Below are 21,792 nucleotides of genomic sequence, written 5' to 3'. Positions count from 1 at the left end.
GGGTGGCTACTGAAGCTTGATGCCTAGAAAAACATCTTCCAGGTTTGTGACCACCGCCAAAAGCTGATCCCAACAATAGCATCCCAGCACACACCGCACCCGCGCGCCTCCCCCACGTGCGCCTTCCAATCAAGCTTCTCAAAGAGGTTTCAGCTGAAGCCCATTCCAGCAGGCGGCGTTCCAGAGAGCAGGAACCGTCTCCACTCTTCCTCCGGAGATTCTGCATTTGTAAGTAATTCAGCGTTTTTTAGGGGGGAAGGGGACCCCAACTGCTCTCTGGGTGTGTTCCTCTTACTGAGGCGGCCCTGTGTGGTGACACGTGATGTGCTAGACGGAGGAAAAGGGCGGTCTGGCTAGGTCCCCTCACTGCTGGCTTAATCCCCACCAGCCGAATAAGATGCAATGAAAGTTGCCAAGAGTACTGTTTAGCTCACAGCAGTGTCCCGTTGGTGAAGAGGCCGCTGCTGGAACTCTGGTCAGCCGAAAGGCTTCTCTTTGAGACCCAAGAGAAGGTGAGGGTGAGGCCTCAGCTCGGATGAGAGCTGGCGGGAGAGCCCAGCCGCCTGCCCGACTGTCTTCTGCCATCTAGCGCTGCTCGCGATGAAAGGTCGCGCTTTTGTTTTTTGATGTTATTCTCTCTTCTGTGGGCTAGGAATCCAGTTATGTGTTGCAAGGTGTATTCTTTGTGGTACATGAAAGGCTAGTCATCTCCCGGTGCTTTTCACTTCTTTTGAAATTTGGCAACGTCTTGATCTTTCGGAAGATGAGTTTTGATACTCCAGTGCGTGGAGAAATAAAAGTAAACCGAGGTGGGTTTCAGATATATTTGTATGAATATGAACTTCTTGGAATCAATTTGTTTTTGAGTCGGCCTTTTGACGATACGATGCAGGCTCCTTTAGTAGAATCTCGCCTGTGGTCCCTGTCGTCTGGCTTCTCAGAAATCGGTCCTTTTTATACAATAAGTATTTGGTTTGACAAAAATGAAGTTGGAAAGCTCCAGAGCAATTTTTGAACTTTGGCCTTCAGTCTTAGAAACCGGGTTTAGTGAACATTCTGAGGAAAAAGATGATGCTCTGCACTTTAGAGCTTCCTTGGGAGAAATAATGAGAATATAGCTGTTGTTCCTGTGTACAGATACAGAAGAGCCCTTAACTTCCCGGTTTTATTTTCCTGGAGTCTCCCCTAGCTTCTGAGTGTTGTGTGTGTTATGCAAGTGTCCGGAGGCTTGTTTCCTTGACATTTGAGCTTTGCAAAAGAAAAGGTTTATCTCTATATGATTACTGTTACTTATTCGTATTTATTCAGGAACTATGCCTATAAAGTTACAAATGTGTTGGAATGTAAATAGCAAAAGCACTATATAAGTCCTTATATTTGAATCCATTTTTTCAAAGTCGTTTTAAATTGGTTCAGTTAACTTACTATTACAATGAACTATTTTATGCACAAGCTTAAATTTATAGTAGCTTTAAAGATATCTTTGGAATTTTCACCTCACTTTCCTGTCTTGGCTATAAACTCCTTGAAATATGCTAGTGACTTTTCTGGTTACCCCACAGAGCACAATGGGTTTGAGAGTCTGGTTGAAACAGAAAATCCTAATGGGCTGTTGATCTTCGAATGTTAACAAATGTCACTTCTTACAAGTGGAAACAATTTTATTGAACAACTTTATTGAAACAGATGGTTATCTGTAGTCTGGGGGCGGGGGAGAAAAGCTTCCCAAATTATTAAAATTTGATGTTGAAGAAAATTTTAAAACCACATGCATATGTCTCCAGAAAGTTAATCTAAAAATGATAGCCTTCCTAGATTCTAGGAGGACCAACAGCAGTTGTAGTTTCAAGGATTCCGGCAGATTATGCTGAGCACTACATAAATGACTACAGCTGGAAAGGATATTCAATCTGTGTTGGGGAAATGTCATCGTGTAATTATTTCTCTTCCTGTGGATATATTGTGATTTTTATTAGGTGCGCATTGTATTTATAAGAACAGTAATTTTTAACTTATAAGTACATTGGAGATAAATCGTTTTATAGAACCATTTGATATATTTGTATTAAAAGACAAAAATATATATGAATTTGGGATTAGTTTTTTCTTATAGAATGCATTCACCTGTTTGCTATATGGGGTTATTGCATGCACTGCCTCAATTCAGCATGGCCCTAAAGAAACAGTCCCCAAATAAGTGATGATGGTCGTATTGATAATAAGAGAGGTTTACTAGATGCGTGGCACTCTGCCATAGTATCGGTGTGTATTATCTCATTTAATTTGCACTCAATCCTGTGAGGCGGTATTGTTAATCTCTACTTGACAGATGCAGATTGAACTTTTTTGACTTCAGTACTTGCAGGTGGTGATGAAACATTTAAATGAGGGCGATGGATTCATTCCCAGGAGGTTCTGGATCGTTCTGTTCTCTTTCATTTGACTTGCCCTTTCACCTTATCGTTAGTAACTCAGTGAATTAGAGCAGGTGATGATGAAGGCAGTCACTGGTTGGATCCTTAACTAGTTACTTTTTTGGTCTGTTTTCATAATTTCCTGAAGACATGGAGTCTATGCTTGACTGGAGAGAATTAGGATGTGGCCAACATGGGCTCAGTGTTTCCTCAGGCAACAATCAGCTGCGTGGATGAGGTGCAACTGCCTCCTGACTGCCTTTAGTGCCTCACATTACCTCCGTGGTCCCTGGTGTCATTTGCTTTGTGCCCATGCTTTATTCCAAGTTCTCCCGAAAAGCAAGTTAACTAAGCAGCAAATATTTGTCTATGAGAGGTTTTGAATGTGTTAAACTCTGGTGTCTAATACATTTAGTTCATGTGATTTGTTCCTTTACTTATTGTTTGAAAATAATGAAAATTATATAAGATAACATTTTTAAATGGTCATGGAATGCTGGAGGCACATGTGTGAACTCTAAAACTTGGATTCAAAACTACTTTGAGATAAATAGTAAAATTCTCCTTTCCAACCTTAAGTAAAGCAGACATTTTGAAGAGTTTAATTTGCCCTCAATATAGAGGGAAACACAAGGTTGCAGGCACGTTTGGACCCTACCCCCCCCATCCCTGCACGCACGCACACATAGGCCGCATTCCAATCTGGATTCTGATACTTATTTGAAATAGGACCTTAAACCACCTGAGTTTTCTCATCAGTATAATAAGGGAATTTGGTTGAAGTTCCCTTCGTACAGCAAGGTGCTATTAATCTGAAGTTATGACATCTGTTTTCTTTTTTTTTACGTCTCAAGTAGAAGAGGCAGCAAGATTCTTTTCCTCATCAGAATTTTAGATGATAAGCAAAATGCTAAACCTTCCGAGGAAGGTCATATTAAAATGAACTATAATAAATTCAGATACTCAGAGTTAAATCTACAGGGTTTAAAAAAGCACCATCGGTACATGAAGAGTATGGTTGTCATTCTTCATAACGTCACATACAAGATCAAGTCTTCTACCTAGTGTCTTAAAAATATAGTTAAAAGAAAAACGCTAAATAAATTTTAATATGCATGAACACTTCCAATGAAGTTTAATATTTTACCCAACAACCCCGGTAAGCAAAAAAATTGTGTTATTCTATAAACTACTGATAATTGCCTTAACTGCGTTTGATTTTAATTCCATGAACTTGGTTTTCTTATACCTGAGAGGAAATAGCTTAGAGTGTGTGTACTTTATTCTTTGCTTTCTGTGAGCTTTGTTGTTTTGAAAATAAAATCTAGTTTTCCCTAAGGCAGTAAAAATGTTACTCCTTTTTTTTTTATGTTTTAAATTGTAAGGAAATTGGATGAACACTGAGAATAGGCTAGGAATTTGATAACAAAATTCCATATACACTTATCCTCAATAGAGATAACTTCTTCATTAACTAACAAAATTATTTTAGCTTTTGTTTTGAAGTGAATTTTTTATTAAATAACTTGTTAAATTTAATAGAGGAAAAGGGTTTTTCGCTGTCAGATTTTTATGGCCAGTATTAGGTGAATGGAATATCAAGGAATAAGGAATGCAAATAAGGGAGAAAACAGAATGATTTGTATACCTGTAAATTGTCAGTCTTTCCCAGACATTATTCCAGTTAGTTTTGAGAAGAATTCTCTATGGTGGGTTTCACAATTCCTGTTTTGCTAAAAAATAAGCATGCTAAAATGTGGTCACAAGCTCACTGCTAGGCAGGATCTGATTTCAGGTTTGTCTGGCTCCAAACCTTGAGAGCTTTCTCTTTCACCATCTTCTGTGGAAGAAATATATTTTTGTGCAAATATTATTTCCTATCTGTCTTCCCCATTATACTGTATAAACTCCTTGAGAACAGAGGTGAAATTTGCGTCGTTCACTGCGCTGTTCTCTGTCCTACACAGTTCCTGAATCCTAAGTGCTCAAGAAATATGAACTGAATGAACAAACTGGAAATGCTCTAGAAACATAAATCATACAAACTGATTTCACGTCCTGTATTTCAAAACACTTATTTTTCAGCCACTGATCTTTGTTTACTAGGGAGAATAGCTGTAGGTATTTCGTGTTCAAGATGGATTTTAGTGAACGTATTGAGAGGAATATGTGACTAGAATTTAAAATAATTATCTTCCCTCTAGATCCTGAATTTTTAAAGTGAAATATCAATAGCAAAGTGTGTTACAACATCCCTTATTAAAAAGGTTTGCAAATAAGACCTGTTGAACCAGTCTGTTCTGATTGGATCTCATCAAATTAACTCCTAATGAAGTAATTTGCAACAGAATGTCTTCCAAAAATGAAGCATTAACTACCTGGTAATTGTTTTGTTGGCGTCACCCCTGAAACCAAGTGTCTTGTTTAGTCTTAGTGAACAAAATCAGTTAAGTGGAGAAGTTTACTCGCCATTCTGAATGCACTTATTTTATAATCTTTGCACATATGCCAATGCCTTCAGGTCAGAAGCTGTGTTCATTATACAAAGGCTCTTGAACTCTCTTTGGATAAAATACTGTGACCTCTTCTTTTGTATATTTCAAGCTCATTCATTTTATAGTAATTAGCTCAGGGACTTAGTGTCTCAGTAAACATATTCCTGTTCTGTGCTCGGGTACTTTTAAGATGAAGATTCTTGAAATCAACTGATTAAATATACGCAAGATTAAAATGATCTTCCTAGATTCTCTTACTCTTTAAATGCAAAATAACTTTACAAATTATCACCTTAAAGTTCTTCCGTAGATAGATCTTGTTTTGTGGTCAACAGCATTTCCTTTTTCTAACTACTGGACCACTGTTTTATAAACTTCTGAAACTGACAGTTGTGCTTTTCTCTGAGAATTGCTGGTTTCTATTTTATGCTTAATGCAAGCAGTGGAAAGACAGAGTACTGAAATTTAGATGATACCCATGTAATAATTACATTCTAATGTTTCGATTTGACAGTAATTAGCTTTGCAGTGGTATAGTATTTTATACAAACATACACAGAGAAAACTGAACCAATTTTGTTAAAACCATGGCTCACGTTATGTTGAGGAGAATAAACAAATTTTACTCCAGCCCTCAGAAAGAAGTGATTTTATTCCACACCTTTCATGTGAGATCTTATTAATACTATTCACTTTGTATTTCTAATACACAACTGTTAAAATATTGTCTCATTTTCCCTTTTAATTCTAGATTAGAACACTGAAAATAACAATTTTAGACCCTAATTGTGTTAGTTTTGCTAATTTTTGTTAATCTCAATCACCATAAAGATAATATATAACCACTATAATCCACTTTTAAAAATTCTTATTTGAGCTCTAGTGTTTTAGAGATGTCACCTTTGATCTTACATGTTGATCTTACATGTTAATCTTTCTCTTAGTCTTCTATTTTCACAGGTTCCTCATCTTTATTTTATCTTTTTGCTTATATAAAAATAATTCATCTTTGCTGCTAAAGCTTTTTTAACTTAATTCAGGGTATTTTATGTTCCAGGTCAATTTTGGAACCATTACGGCCTGATGTACTTCTTGTCACTATTTTTAATAGTATTTTCATTAAATGTTATTTTTTGCGGCCATTTTAGCCCATCTTTTTATTCCTAGTATCTTTTATTCCTGCATGTATATATGGCGCATCCCGTTATTTGGCATGACTAGATAGTACTGGTTAGAGACTTTCCTACCAGGCAAAGCATATTTTTTTTCCATTCCATAGATGGTGGTGGGACAGTCTAAGAAATTCCTCCCTCCCTCCCTCCCTCCCTCCGACCCTCCCTCCCTCCCTCCTTCCATCAAATAGGATAGAGCATCTTAAACTTACCAGGCCCTGTGCAAGAGCTAAGGATCCAGTATGAATAATATACCTTCAGTCCTGGTCCCCAAAATGTCCTGCACTTAGTAATTACAGACGGTCACAAATGCAGGTAAAAGGGATGGCAAGTGATAAGAACTGTGACAACAAGGCATTGAAGGAGCTCTGGGTTCTGAGGGAGACAAGGGACCAACCCTGTTGACTGTAGCCATGGAAGAGTTGAGGGGAGATGAAAATCCAGCCTGTGCTTTGAGAAAGCAGAGGGCTCTACCAGGCAGAAAGGTGGGAAAGAACATTGTGAGGAGGGCTTTGCCAATAGCAGCTCTGAACCTTGGAGGTCACGCTGTGTCAGAAAGGCTGGACCCTGCTCAGCAGCTTCACCACTTGCTGGCTCTCAAGGCTTGGAAAAGCCACTTAACACGTTTCAGCCTCAGTGCGCTTGTCGATCGTGTAGATTAAATGAAATACACACCAAAGTCCAGGTACAGAGAGTGACACATCATAGATGCTCATTAATTTTAGTTTCTTCTGCTATTCGGGTGTTCAGGGATGATCAGTAGCTCCATGAAGCCGGAACAGAGACAGATGATTGGTGAGGAACAAGTGAGTGACCAAAGGTAAAGCTAGAAAGATAGGCTGGAGGCGGGATTGTGAAGAGTCATCTATTTCATGCTTCTGTTTTATCTTAACATCAGTAGACGTTAATGAAGTCGCAGAAGACTGATGTGATCAGAACTCCTGTTAAAATTGGATTTCTTGAGACCTTCTGGAAGACGGACTGGGAGAAAATATTGCATGTTCCTCCCATCTGTCTGGAGTCCACTGAGAATCCATTTGGGGTGTCAGCCAGAGATGGTGAGAAGTGGGTTCCAGCTACTTAGAAGGGGAAGCAGGTTGCTGGGACAGCATATGGTGATGGCCTGAGTCACACTGTATCCCAAGAGGGACTGACCTGGGAGGAATAGCTGTGGGTGGTCCCTGAGGCCTTGGGAACCTCATCATAGTTCTGAGCTAAGACACAAGATATCTACCTCCAAAAGGACCATCATACTCTGGGCAAGGAGCGCCTGCTTGAGCAGTGCCCAGCGTCAGAAAATCAGGATTAGCCCCATCCTCCTACACTGTATGTCTGGCTACCACTACCCCAAGGGAATAAAGAGTTCTCCTTTTCTTTCATCTTCCAGATCTTATTACTTGTGCTTCTTGATGGCCAACTCTAATCTAGAACTATGTGGGGACAGAGATTGTGGATACAGTCCCTGAGATCTTCTCTGTGAAACAGAAGAGACCTTTGAAAGATGGTAGTGGTTAATTCCCTATTAAACACCGTATTAAAATAGTGTGACAAAGTTGTGGGAAGGTGGTTATTTTATACCAGGCTGACAACAGACACTCATTCATTTGCAGGTAGCAGCTAGAGGAAACCCACAGTACTGAAGATAATACGTGTGTCCCTCTCTCTGCCTCATTCCTTTTTGAGTGAGGCCATAAAGGTGACGTTTGATATTACTAACTTGAATGATAAAATGTCTTCTAGCACTAGTTTGAAATAAGTTGTAATCTTCTCTTAATCAGCTTTTCATAAATTCTGAAAACCACAAGGTCAGAAGGAAAACAGGGATACTGTCTACTCCTTACCTGAACTCTCAGAGAGCTAAAACATCTTTGTATGAGGTTAAGTCTTAATACATGTGAAGCAGTAGTGTTTAGTATAGATTTTATATAACTGTTAGGAAACGTCATACCGAAAGGCACAGAGAAATAAACATCTGGATGCGGAGCTATCATATTTGGAGCTCAAAAGAATAGAAAAACACCTGCGTTTTTTAGACTATAAAATGGTAAAATGTGTCTCTTTTTTGCCTGCAGTTCACACAGGGAAACAGAAACCATTCTTTGTATTTCAGGTATAAAAGATGTGAGATAGGAGTTAGGGACTAATACAAAATTTAGAAGCTCTGAGGAGTAAAGGTCAGAGACACCTCTACTGAAGTCAGGAGAGCCCACACAGAGATCTTGGCCAAAAGCTTCAAAGCAGGTGCGAGCCTGCTATTAAGGAGGCAAAATAACTGTTAATGAAGTAAACTAGTTGGCAATGCAGTAAACTAGCTATTAATGAGATAAGTTACTAGCACTGAGCTGTCATGGAAGACCCACTGCAACAGGAACCATGGCATTCTGCCAATTCTGAAATAATCGCAGGGACCCCCTTTTTTTAGATTATTTTATTATTGTGTTTAATAGGGAATATCTCCAAGGCCGCCTCCTGGATTGCTTATAACGGTCCCTGCATTTGGACATAACTACCCTAAGAAGTCAGGAATGGCTAAAATTTTTCTCTAGCCTGACAGCTCAAGATCACCAGTGGCTTCCTGGCCGACTGTGTTGAGAAGGATTCTGAGCTGCATTTGAGCTCAGCATGGAAGACTGCTTGGTTTGATGTACAGTGGTTAGTATGGTGTAGAAGGGGCTACTCTGACTTGCCTTCTACGTATTTGCCCTCTGTGACTTCCCATTTTAATCTCCCTACCTTCCAAGTAGAAATGATTCTTTCCTGCTAGGTTCTATGTGACATGTTAATTTAACATCTTTGTTCCTATGTCTGCAGTATGATAGACTGCACATTAATATGTGTATGTGCCTATAAAACACAAAATATAATATGATTTCCAAGACAAATAAGAGATTGCTTTGTTTCTTAGATCTTTGAAATCTTTTCTTCTCTTGCACACATGGCAAATCCTACCGATTCCAACAGGGACCCCTGAGATCTTATCAAGATGGCTGAGTAAAGGTCTCACCCCCTGTGACACTCAGTCTGATGAAAGTGGAGTCAATTTCAAACACACAATATTATTACATCTGAGGCCGGGATCTCTTACCCTCCCCATGCTGACATTTATTATCTGCAAATATCACAGCAAGCTGCAATACCAAAGTGGCTGATTGGAGCTACTCAGTAAATAACATTTGATGAAAAGAAAACTAGGTGGTAAAGAGACCCTTGAGAAATTAGAAAATAGCTGTCTAGGCTTTCAACCTATTTATCGTTTGTGAAGGCACTGAATATTACAGCACGCCTAAGAACCAGCGACAACCTGATTCCCAGTGCCCAAAATACTGAATCCAGTAGTGGAGCAATCCAGCTTGAGGAATTGTTCGAAGTTGAGTCAAAATAAGCTTTGATTAAGGAAGTAAAAAAAAAAAAAAAAAAAAAAAAAGCTAATCTTCAAGTTTAACAGAAAGGCTTAAAAGAGCCATTACAAACAACATGAATTATTCAGGCTGGAGATATTGTGACTTGCCTTTTGTACACAAAAGGCTCAAATGTCTGATCTCAAACCCAGTGCTAATAAATTGATTTATACCAGTTGAGCCATGCTTGGACGAGGAAAAAAGATGAGCCTTTTTTCCTTAGTGCCCTGACTCACAATATGTAGTGAACTTTGAGCCCCTGGCACTTTTGGTACTGGGTTAGGATGGGAGAGAAGAGACCTCATGCAACAGACTTTTGTTGGGGCAAATAAATTCTTCTGGAAATGTCACCCCTAAATCACTTCTACATATAACCTCGGGCACTCAAATGGAACACACCAGTAAAATTGCACCCATGTGCTGCTTCAAGTGCATATCAGGATAGGTGAAAAATACTGTCACTAGAGCTTGGTATTAAACATTTTTTCATTAGAGCAAATAACAACAGGCCTCCTGTAGCTTTTCTGCTGTAAAACCCCATCTTTAACAGGAAGATTTCCCTAATTTTCCCCCCAGGTATCCCTTGTTCTGAGTTCTCATAACACTTTGTACATCCTTCTCTGTACTGGTCTGAGAGGCATCCTGTAGTAACCAGAGCATGAGCTTTAAAATCAACCCCAACTCCAACTGGGCAAGTTACTTCTCTTCTCTGCATCTCAGTTTCTTCGTCTGTATAAAGGCTTTATGTGAGGATTTATGGGATATTGGCAGTTGCCCAATAAATGAGAGTATTTTTCTATGAATCAAACTGAAATCAAAGAGGTCTTAAGCACAGGGTGTACATCTCACACAGGATACCTTCAGCGATGTGACTGGCACATAGGAGGTGACATGTTTTGAGTGAATGATCTGTGTGGCTCACATGTCATTCCAGGTAGCTCGTTGTTCTTTTCACTGTGTTTCCATATACTTTAGGCATTCTTCTCTCAAATCCTTCTTTGCAGTATATTTCAGAGTTTGTTTACACGTCTTGTTGATTCCCACAAGTAGCTTCCTGAGGCCTTATTCTTTTATGTCCGTTGTATCTGATATATTACAAGTCAACAGGACTGGTTAGCTGAGTGAGAGAAAGGAGGATGGATAAATGAGGGATTGGATGGTTAGAGGGAAAGCCTAAAAGCTAAAGACATTCTAGTACTAAATGGAACATGTATTTTTTGTAATAGTTTAATGTCTGTGCTCACTGCTCCTTTATATATGCGCCACTATCTTCTTTATCCATTTATCAAACATTTACTGAATACCAATGTGCTGGGTAACATGCTGGGGAATACAAAGAAGAATCAGGGAGAGAGGGAAGAAGGGAGGGAGAGAGGGAGGGAGGGGGAGAGGCAAGGGGAGAGGGAGAGATGGATTGCCCAAGGATGGATACCCTTCTCCAGGGAAGGTAGAAAGCGGGATACAACAGAACAGATTATAAATTCAAATGATGTTACTCCAACTGCGAAATGTTTACTGGGTTCTCAGGGTTTCTGTCTTCAAATCAAACTCCTTTCTCTAAACTCATGACTCTCCATGATTTCTACCTTAATCTCTTCTTCCATTCCGTTCTACCCAGTTCAGATAAGTCTCCTTCTCCTGAAACATGGCCTCTTTGCCTCTTTCATCCTATGAAAACTCTCCGCCATCCTTTACCTCCACCTGACATAATCTCCACATCTTTTAAAGGCCAGCCCCAAAGCCACTTCTTCCTTGGAGCCTCCCCTGAGTCCCCCAACCCAAAATAATCTTTCTTTCCTTTAAATGCTTTAAGTACTGGCTACTTGTTGTTGACGGCAGAAATGAAAGTAGAAAAGATATTTCAGTTTTGTAAACTGAGATGAGTAGGATACTTAAGTCAATAAGCAGAAAGGAGGTATAGGGGCAGACTGGGTTTACCGAGAGGTGGTGGCTTTGACAAGATTTCTGACCAGCGCTGGGGGTTCCTTTCTGGAGCTCAGGAAAGGCCATGCCACTGGCATGGATTTGGGTCTCATGAAGAGAGGTGAAAATGGAAATTTGAGGTGAATGGGATTGACAAGAAGGCATAGCAGGAGACTGAGCAAAGAGACTTGAGGAACAGCTATGTTTAAAGGTTAAAAAAGGAGAGAAACCTCTGAAAGAAATTGGGAGGGACCTCTCTGCCACATAGAATAGAAAACAGCTTATAGAGAAACCAAAGGAGGAATTCAAGAAGAAGTTAGGTAAAATGGATATAGTAAAGCAAGGGAAAGATGAGGTTACCGTCTACTTTCTGGGCAGTCAGTCATCTGTGTCCCTGAGGCTTAGGACATGTGCACATTTATATTGTCATATGACAGTATAATCACCACTGGGTCATTGTTTCAACACAGCCTTAAGGCCATAGTAAAAAAAGAGCAAGTGTTGACTGGAAGAAGCTCTCAAAGGGCAGCTCAGTCCAGAATTTTCTATGCCAAAATTGATATTTCTTAGAGGAATATTTTGGAGTCTCTTAGAGGAACTCATCAATGCTAAATGGAAAAGAATTTATCATGAGGATATGAGATTTCTTCATTAATTCTTTATCTATGCTAGGTTTCTAGTGAATACATATGAGCATGTTCCAGATTTTACTGAATTACTAATAAATATGGGTTATTAATATGGATCATATATACAAGATAAATTAAGTCAATGACTGCAAATAACTCTTTAAAGCTAAGATGTTGCAAGATTGAAAAGAAAAAAAAATGGAAATAGAGGGGAAAGAAACCTTGTCCTAGGTTAAACATCTGATTGACAAGTGTTACATTAAAATTACATAAGTGAGTCAGCTGAGTGAGTCATCCACCCAGAGAGCTTCTGAAAGTCTCACCAGTAAATGTCCTAATTTGAACATTTAATTGTTTACTCTTGTAACTTTGCTGTGAGATAATTGCCTACAGAAGCGTAAAGAATGATGTTAGTGAGAGAAGGACAAAAATGGACTTTAATCCACAGGTTTCTATCTTGTTCTCAAATGCAGAAGGGTAGCCCCTTCCCTCACTGACCACCAAAGCCAGTGGTGTAAAGTCTGCAACAGAGATTCAAAGCCCCAAGAGAGAACAGACAGTAGGTATGAGAGATGGATATTGATGTGACACTGCCTGGATAAGCCATAGACTCTTTTGATGAGGGCCCTAGAGGTTAAAAACAGCAATGATACACATGAAAAGATGCCCCACATCACTAATTATTAAGGAAATGCAAATCCAACCCACAATGAGATACCACCTCACACCAGTTAAGATGGATACCATCAAAAACAAAACAGGGCTTCCCTGGTGGCGCAGTGGTTGAGAGTCCGCCTGCCGATGCAGGGGGTGTGGGTTCGTGCCCCGGTCCGGGAAGATCCCACATGCCACGGAGCGGCTGGGCCAGTGAGCCAGGGCCGCCGAGCCTGCGCGTCTGGAGCCTGTGCTCCGCAGCAGGAGAGGCCACAACAGTGAGAGGCCCGCGTACAGCAAAAAACAAAAAAAAACAAGAAAAACAAAATAGACAATAACAAGTGTTGGTGAGAGGGTGGAAAAATCAGAATCCTTGTGCATGGTTGGTGAGAATGTAATGGTGCAACCACTATGGAAAACAATATAGCAGTTCCTCAAAAGATTAAAAATAGAATTACTCTTTGATCCCAGAATTCCATTTCTGTCCATTGATAGATGAATAGAAGTTTTGAAATGTGATATATACATATCATGAAATATTATTCAGCCTTTAAAAGGAGGGAAATTCTGACACATGGATGAACCTTGAGGATATTACATTAAATAAGCCAGTTGCAGAAAGACAAATAGAGATGTGATTCCACTTATAAGAGGTACCTAAGGTAGTCAAATTCATAAAGAATAGTGGTTGTGAGGAACTGGGGAGAAGGGGGAATGGGGAGTTACTATTTAAAGGATAGAGAGTTTCAGTTTTGCAAGATCAAAAGTGTTCTGGAGATGGATTGCACACCAGTGTGAATGTACTTAATACTGCTGAACTGTACACTTAAAAATGGTTAAGATGGTAAATTTTATGTTGTCCATTTTATCCCCATTTTTAAAAACTTTTGAATGGTGATAGTACGTATATGCATTCCTTTAACTGCTATTTGAGTGTCTCCTGAGGGTCAGGAGTTGGAGAACACAGTCAGTAATTCAGCATACAAAAGACCTACCCCTATGGATGTGACATTGTAGGGAAGAAAGACAAACAAAATAAATGAAATATACAGTATTAGATGGAGAAAAATGCTCTGGAGAAAATAGAGGGGATAAGAAGTATCAGAAATTGGGGTAGATTGGGAAGACCTAATCTCCAGGGTAACATCTGAGCAGTAGGGGTGAGACAGGGAGAAGACAGGAGGGAAAGTAGTCCCCACAGAAGGAACAGCCCCTGCAAAGGTGGGAACCTGTCTGCTGTGTAGCAGGGGCTACCAGGAGGTCACTATGTTTGGAACTAAATGAGAGCGGAGGTGAGGGCTAGGGGACGAGCAGACTGGCAAGGAGACTAAGGCCAAAGAGAGACGTCAGTGGCTTGGATGAAGGAGGTAAGAGCAGAGAGAATAAGAAAAGGGTCATCTTTAGAGTAACAGCATTTGTTGATGGATCAGGTGGAAAAGTGTGCAAAAAAAGAGAGGAGTCGAGAAGGACTCTAACACAGCGGTTCTCAACCAGGGGTGCTTTTGCCCCTAAGGGGACATATCTCAATATCTGGAGACAGTTTTGGTTGTCACGGTTGGGGAGGGGACGCACTTTGCTACTGCCGTCTAGTGGGTGGAGGCCGCGGATGCTGCGAATGCTAATACAAGGCACAGGACGTGCCGCCATAACAAAGGATTGTCTGGTCCGAAATGTCAGTACATTGAGAACTCCTGCTCTAAGGTGTTCGACCTAAACGGTTAGACTAAATGAGAAAGAAACCTAGACTAAGGGGATTAATTTGAGGTCAGACTCCAGACTGGGAAACAAGGAGAATACTTACACCTAACTTTTATTAATATGCACAATACCTCAGAAACAGTGAGTAACACATCAGATGATCCCATCTAATTGTCAGAATAACGCTGTGAGGGATGTTTTGACATCCCCCAGTACATAGACAGGAACGTAGATGGTGTAACTGCTTGTAGTGCACAGAGAAACTTGGATTCAGTCAAGGTCTGTGGACTCTGAAGCTCAGAGCCCTAACTGTATGTCACAGAGGCTTGCTGAATTTACCGGGTTTCCGAGTAAAGCCAACCAACGGAGGCAGTGCAGTCAAAGGGTATATGTGCATATATGTACACACACACGTGTTTGTGTTTTTTTCAAAACATGAGTCCAGCAACATGAAATAATAATGTGCACTAAATTGATGCAACTAAGGTGCCAGATAACACTTTGAGCTGCCAAAAACAGTGAGAAGTGTGAGATTCCCACCATCAGAGACCCATCACCTGGCAGCTGGCTCTCCTACTTAAAGAGCAGGTGGTGGAAAGATTTCAGACCTCCTCCCAGTGTCTGTTTTTCTGGCCTCGCAGTTAACCTCCTGACGCGCCAAAGCCTATAGCCACCAGGGTGATTTTTAGATTTGCAAGAGAAATGATGAACAAACAAGTTGATTTCTCAGGAACTCAGACGTCTGTGTGTGTGTGGAGGGGTGGGTGTTGGTGGCGGTGTTTGTTGACTTCGCAGTGGTGGCAGCTGGAAATGGGTTGGAAGAGAGGAGAGGGCAGCGAGGTTTAGCATTAGACTGACAGTGAAGGTCAGATGACCGTGCCTAATGTGTAACCAGCCTCCAGGCTGGAAAACAAAGGCCAAGGCAATCCCTTCCGCAGGCAGTGACAAAGCGGGCGGCGTTTCTGTTTGTCTGCATTTCCACTCCTTTCCCAGGACTTCTGAACCATGTTTAGCAAGAAATGAAAGGAAATGGCAGGCGAGAAAGAAACGCTGTACCCTCTCCTTCTCTACTACTACGCCATCTGCTTTCGGACTACTGACTTTTTCTTGATTATTTCGCTCTTTTGCTTTTCCGTACATGTCTTGAATGCTAAGCGATGTTTGGCAGACAGGGCTGGCTTTTAGCCTCTGAGTGAAACTCTCAGGATCATCCTAGATCAGCGATGGATTTGCTTTTTGCACTCCCCTCCCTGCCACTACCCGGCATGTAGGAGGCACTGAATAAATAAGACAATAAATTTAATAAGCCCACCTAACTCTATGTACTTTAAGGCTCATATGGCATCTCCCCTCCTCCATGGTGCCTTTGAGGACCTCTCCATTCACACAGGTCTCTTCCCCTGAATCCCATGATACCTACTGCCTGTGCTGCTCATTCATTCAGAAAAAAATGTTTTTTGGAGGGCCTTCCCTGGTGGCGCAGTGGTTGGGGGTCCGCCTGCCGATGCAGGGGACGCGGGTTCGTGCCCCGGTCCGGGAGGATCCCGCATGCCGCGGAGCGGCTGGGCCCGTGAGCCATGGCTGCTGGGCCTGCGTGTCCGGAGCTTGTGCTCCGCAGCGGGAGAGGCCACAATAGTGAGAGGCCCGTGTACCGCAAAAACAGAATGTTTTTTGGAGCGCTAAATATGTGCTTGTTACTATGTTAGGAGCTGAGGATCCAGCAGTGACAGGCAAAAATCCCTACCCTCCTAGAGCTGACTTTCCAGTCTATCATATTATTAAATATGTCCCCAAACACTGGTTACATTTTTGTATGTTTATTTGCCTCTACAAGTAAACTGTAAATTTTTTTAAAGCATAGACTTATATTCATTGTGCTTTGAATACTAGATCTTCAGAGCTGTAGTAGCTCATTAAATGTTTGTTTCACAATTCAGGACCAGAGGCATTCTCAAATCCTGCCAGTAATAGACTTACAGGAAATCCATAGTTGGTGGTACCCACTCTGGATGGGTGATGATTTCCACTAGTTAGCAAGTTAAATTAGCCACAACATGTGGGTTCATGAAATAAGTAGCATCTTCTCTAGCTTTAGAGAACACCATGGCTGGAGGGGAAGAATGACAAGATGAGATCAGCATCACTAGTGAATGGCGGACTAAGTTTGTGCTTATCATTCGTGTTTTTCATCTCTTGTAAACTCTATAAGCTAGTTCTGTATCTGAAAAGTGGAGATTTGCCACGTGGGCTGTGATGTTACTCATGTCCCATGAGATCACGTGTGGTGCAAGGACAAGTTGCTGTGATTATCATGGGCAGTTACTCGTGGCTTTGAGCAGAGGGAAGCCAGTGGTTACACAGTGGTTCAGGCAGCTTCTTGTATGGAGAACTCTTGGTCTAAGAGCTTCTGTTTTAGAAAAACAGAGAACCGTTTGGGAAGCCCTAATCTCAGTGGGACCTCGTTAGCATCTATCTCTGAGATGTCAGTTAGGAGAAGGGTTGCAAGGGAGAGCCACCACCACCATCCAGAACAAAGTCTCCGTGTATCTGTTGATACTTTAGTTAGGGCATTGTTTTTTACCCTAATTAAAGAAAGCTTTAAAATGCGCCTATCCCTATGAAAAGTCATAATCAGCTCTAAGAGGAAAAACAAGTCCTTATGAATCTCCTGTAGACTTTAAAGACTTCATTTGTACCTAAGACCAGACCACCCTAGATAAATCCATGTTTTGTAATCTGCTCCCATTTGTATAAAGAAGAAACATCTAAAATGCCAAGTTCGTCTCATATCAGAGATGTCTACTTTTTAGTTATTTGATACGTATTTTCTGTTTAAAATAAATCCAAATATGTATCAAGTGATGGAAATTGTAAGGTTACATTTTTAGTCCTGAAAAGTATATTTAATGTGAAGTTTGGGCAAATGACAATATGCAGGGTTTATTTAGCTATAATCTTCCTTTTCATCAGTACCTTATCTGGTTTTGCTTCGGATATTGCCAGTGAGTAAACTCTCTCTTTCCACGTCATCTGCCCCATAAGAACATATTCAACTTTAATTTAGCTCTAAAATTTTTTTTGAACGCTGGCCCAGTGTCAGGTGCTGTGGAGGAACACCGAAATAAGATGAGAACTCTATTTTTTGAGAGAAACTCCTAGAGTGACTTAATACAACTGGAATCCCAAGTAGCCGTACAAACTACAGTTAACCCTTGAACAGCATGGGTTTAAACAATGCGGGTCCACTTAGGAGCGGAGTTTTTCCAGTAGTAAACAGGCAGTACTACGCTATCTGCATTGGTTGAATCTGCATGTGCAGAACCACAGATTCAGGGATAGGGAGAGCCAACTGTAAGTTATAGGTGGATTTTCCACTGCTTGGAGGGTCATCCCCCAACTCCCTCATTGTTCAAGGGTCAACTGTATATTATAGGGGCTGTCATTACAGAGAAATGATCATACTCAAAACTAATCCGAGGTTACAAAACAGGTTGCCTAACCTTTGTATGCTGATTTATTTTCAGATTAAACTGTTTTGAATAGGTACCTATGTAAGATTATTTCTTTTCAGAAGTTGTCTCCTCTTAGTTCCCGTTCCTGTGGCAGTTTGCCCATACTTTGGCTTTTGCACTTATCATATTGTACTGTGATTGTTTATTAAATAAATGTGTTAAATTAGCTGTTCGGTCTCTTCCTCCAGACACTAAACTCCTCCAGGCCAGAGGCCATCTTTCTCCTTCCTGCTCCCTTTTTGCATCCGCAGTACCTAGCTCCGTAGCTGGCACAAAGGAACATTCAGTGCATTTTCATCGAGTATGTACTTCAAATGTCCTGAGTTCATACCTATCAATAAGAGTTCTGATCATAACTCACTTCTTTCTCACTACAAGGACAGAGTTAGAATGCAAAGATCTTTTTCCTACTTATTAAATCAGGATTAGGTTTTTGAATAAGAGTTGGTTGCTTTATGTGTGTTGCGTAGAGTTACTGTAAGTGAAAACAGAGTTTTCCCAACTTATCTTCATACATTCAGAATAGAATGTCTAGCCCACATCTATTTTATATTTTCCTTGTTTTTTTCTCATCTCTTTTTTCTCATCTCTTTCTCAGTATTTCATATGTATAATCCTTCCTTATTCTCCTTCATATGGCTGCCTTAAGCTACACTGCCTTTAAGAGTAAATTTGTATTCAGAGGCTCCAATGGTAAATAATTTCAACAGGATGAAGCTCTTTCATCCTGTTTTATATCTAAAAGGCATGCTCAACACTATCTTCTGCCATCTCTTGAGAATCCAGTTTCCTAACGTTATATTCCTGAGACTGAATGGAAATTTTCAAAACCTAGAGTTCAAAGTTAAGTATCAAATTCAAGCAAAGCCCAGACAATCCAGGCTGAGACTGATTTGTGCGGCCATAAACAGCAACAGTCTTCCAGCGGCTATTGGTATAATAACTGTGATTACAGCTTAGCAAAGTCAAGTTTCTCTCCTCTGGCCCCAAGCACTTGGAGCTGTTTTTCATACACAGAATTTTTCGAGAACGTAACATTCACAATAACAGCCACCAGAACATGATAGCAGATATCCATGTAACTGCTAGGTAGCAAAACAGCAGGATGCAATTTGAGAATAAATTCAGTTATGAATCAAAATCCTGTTACTGAGACAGTAAACCAGCATCTAGGTGGAAACCTACTGAGTACAGCTAGTGGAGGAAGCTTCTAGTCACCAGCTCCTAACTTTCATGGCCAACATGCCAAAGTCAAGTGGTCTTTTCTAAGCCTTTTTTTTTTTTTTTTGGTCCATGAAATACAGAGATGAAAAAATAATTGCGATTTGTTAGTAAATATAATGAAAATATAAAAATAAATCAAGCAGGTAAGACACCCTTCAGCTGCTGGTTTACTGAAACTTCCACTAAGCATTAATTCTAAAATCACTGATGGACAGCACCCTCAGTACCTATTAGATTTTAAAAATACTTTTGGGGAAATTGGGTCTTTCTTCTTATGCTCGTAGGAAGCATATCTGCTTGACTAACTAGCCTAACTGAAAGATCTGCAAGCACTTTATCTGCCTCATTTCTGGGCGTTATTAATTAACCTATATCTCTGTTTTTTATTTAGAATTTCCAGTGCTATAATGGTAATGGATTAGTGCATACCCTTGTTTCTGGACCATGTGGCAAGTTAGAATTAAAGTCACCTGCCCTTCACTGTGATCAGTACAGATAAATGCAGGAATTACCTGCCATAAGGAGCCGGCTTTCATTCCTGAAAGTCCAGGATGAGATGTAGACCAAATAAATGTGAATCTACAAGATCAACTTATTCCAGTCCTACAGCCCCTTAGTCAGCCCTTAAACTATAAATACAATGGAAAGAAGGAAATAAAAATCCAGATAAAATAAATACTTAATAAGGACTTTGAGGAACATAAAATAAACAGTAAGACTGATTTTTTTTTCAGAAAGGGTTGCTATAATACTCTGACTTCCAAATGTGCAGATTCCATTTCCTCAGAAGTTTGAATCATCTTTATAATTAGAGATGGACGAAAATAAGCCACTTCTGTAAGTCCGATCCTAGACATAATAGGACTCATTAACTATTTTTCTCTGAAAGGGGCTTGCACAGTCCACAGACTGTTGGTCTTTGCTCAAAATGCATCCTGTGGAAAGGACTCTGCTGCCCTCTACTGTCACTAAAAGTAGGGGACGCAAAGGAACAGAAAACATTAGCCCCTGTGAATGAGAACCTCTGATGGGAACCTCTCAGCACCCGCAGGCCAGGCAAGTCAACGCCCCTTCTGAGGGAAAAGACCCCTGTAAAGATCCTTGAGCTGCAAGCCAGTCCAGTCCCTCACCCTAAGTGATGGATGTGATACCAACAGAGAGAGCTAAGGCAGCTTTGAAATGCCAAGCCCTGGAGATGGATGAAATCATCCATCTAGGTGAGCAAGCTTTTTTTTTTTTTTTGATTGGGCATTATCCCAAAAGTAGGTTATAAGAAAACATAAAAACTAATTCCCCCCATCCATCCATGTATTTATTTCCACAGTAATAAAATAGAACAGCAGAGGACACAATACCAGTTTAACATTCTATGAAGGAAAATAAAACAGAGTAAGGGCATACAGACTGGTAGAAATACACAGAGTAGTTAGGGGATATTCCTCTGAAGAAGTCAAGAATGAAATGAAGAAGAAAGCCATAGGAAAATATGGGGCAAGAACGTTCTAGGCTGAGGAGACAGCCACTGCAAAGGCCCTGTGGTAGGAACGTGTTGGGGTGTTTTAGGAAGAACCAGGCTGATAACTGAAGTGTGGTAACTGGGAAAGTGAGAATGAGGCTAGAGAAGGTGGCAGAGTTCAGATGGTCAAGGTCAGCACTAATAATCATGCAGTGTGAGCCACATAAGCAATTTTGAAGTTTCCAGTAGCCATGTTAAAAAAGAATAAAAAGATGAAATCAATTTTAATTATTTTATTTAACCCAGTATATCTAAAATATTATGTAATCAATATAACAAACACTGAGATATTTTTTTTTTTCTGTACTATATCTTTCAAATTCAATGTGTATCTTAAACGTACATCAACACCTCATTTGAACTAGCTACAGGTCAAGTGCTCAATAGTCAAGTGTAGCTATCGTTCCATTTAAAAATTTTTGTTTTATTCTAGGTAGGTTTACATTCTTTTTGTATTTAAGATCATTTTCTTACCTTTTGGAAGTGACCCAGTGGTGATCACCGAATGATTTCAATAGAATTCAGTGGAGAATAAATGAGCAGGAAGCCTTGCAGCTGAAAGGGACTCTCAGCTAACCTTGAATCAGCCAGCTGGGTTTATTTCAGTTGTTTTTACTTTGGGAAGAAGGTGGGTGGAATTCAGTCAAGCATGATATTGGAATGTTTAGATAGGAATACATTTTTTATTGAAATAGACTTGACATGTAATATTATGTTAGTTTCAAGTGTACTGCATAGTGGTTTGACTTTTCACACATTACAAAATCATTACAGTAAATCTAGTAACCATCTGTCCCCATACCAAGTTATCATATTATTATTGACCATATTCCTTATTCTGTGTATTATATCCCTGTGGCTTATTTATTTTATAACTGGAGGTTTGTACCTCTTAATCCCCTTCATCTCTTTCTCCCAGTCCCCCTACTCCCCACCCACCACCTCTGGCAACCACCTGTTTGTTCTTTGTATCTTCAAGTCTGTTCTCATTTTGTTTTATTAGATTCCACATATAAGTGAGATCAAATGGTATTTGTCTTTCTCTTTCTGACTTATTTCACTCAGATGATATCCTCTAGATCCATCCATGTTGTCAGAAATGACAAGATTTCATTTTTTTAATAGCTGAGTAATATTCCATTGTACATATAGACGAC

General features: G+C 40.2%; 1 long non-coding RNA gene across 1 annotated transcript in view; it reads left to right on the top strand.

Annotated features, from left to right (window-relative positions):
• Positions 1-21,792, top strand: part of LOC137233130 (uncharacterized) — a 286,294-nt gene that overhangs the window by 5,828 nt on the left and 258,674 nt on the right. The window contains exon 3 of the long non-coding RNA XR_010947308.1: positions 43-228. This is a non-coding gene — a long non-coding RNA (uncharacterized lncRNA). The remainder of the gene's footprint in view (positions 1-42; positions 229-21,792) is intronic.

Source organism: Pseudorca crassidens, chromosome 10, assembly GCF_039906515.1.
Source record: "Pseudorca crassidens isolate mPseCra1 chromosome 10, mPseCra1.hap1, whole genome shotgun sequence".
Taxonomy (NCBI): domain Eukaryota; kingdom Metazoa; phylum Chordata; class Mammalia; order Artiodactyla; family Delphinidae; genus Pseudorca; species Pseudorca crassidens.
Note: the sequence above shows the minus strand (reverse complement) of the source record. Positions and strands in the feature narration are given on the sequence as shown.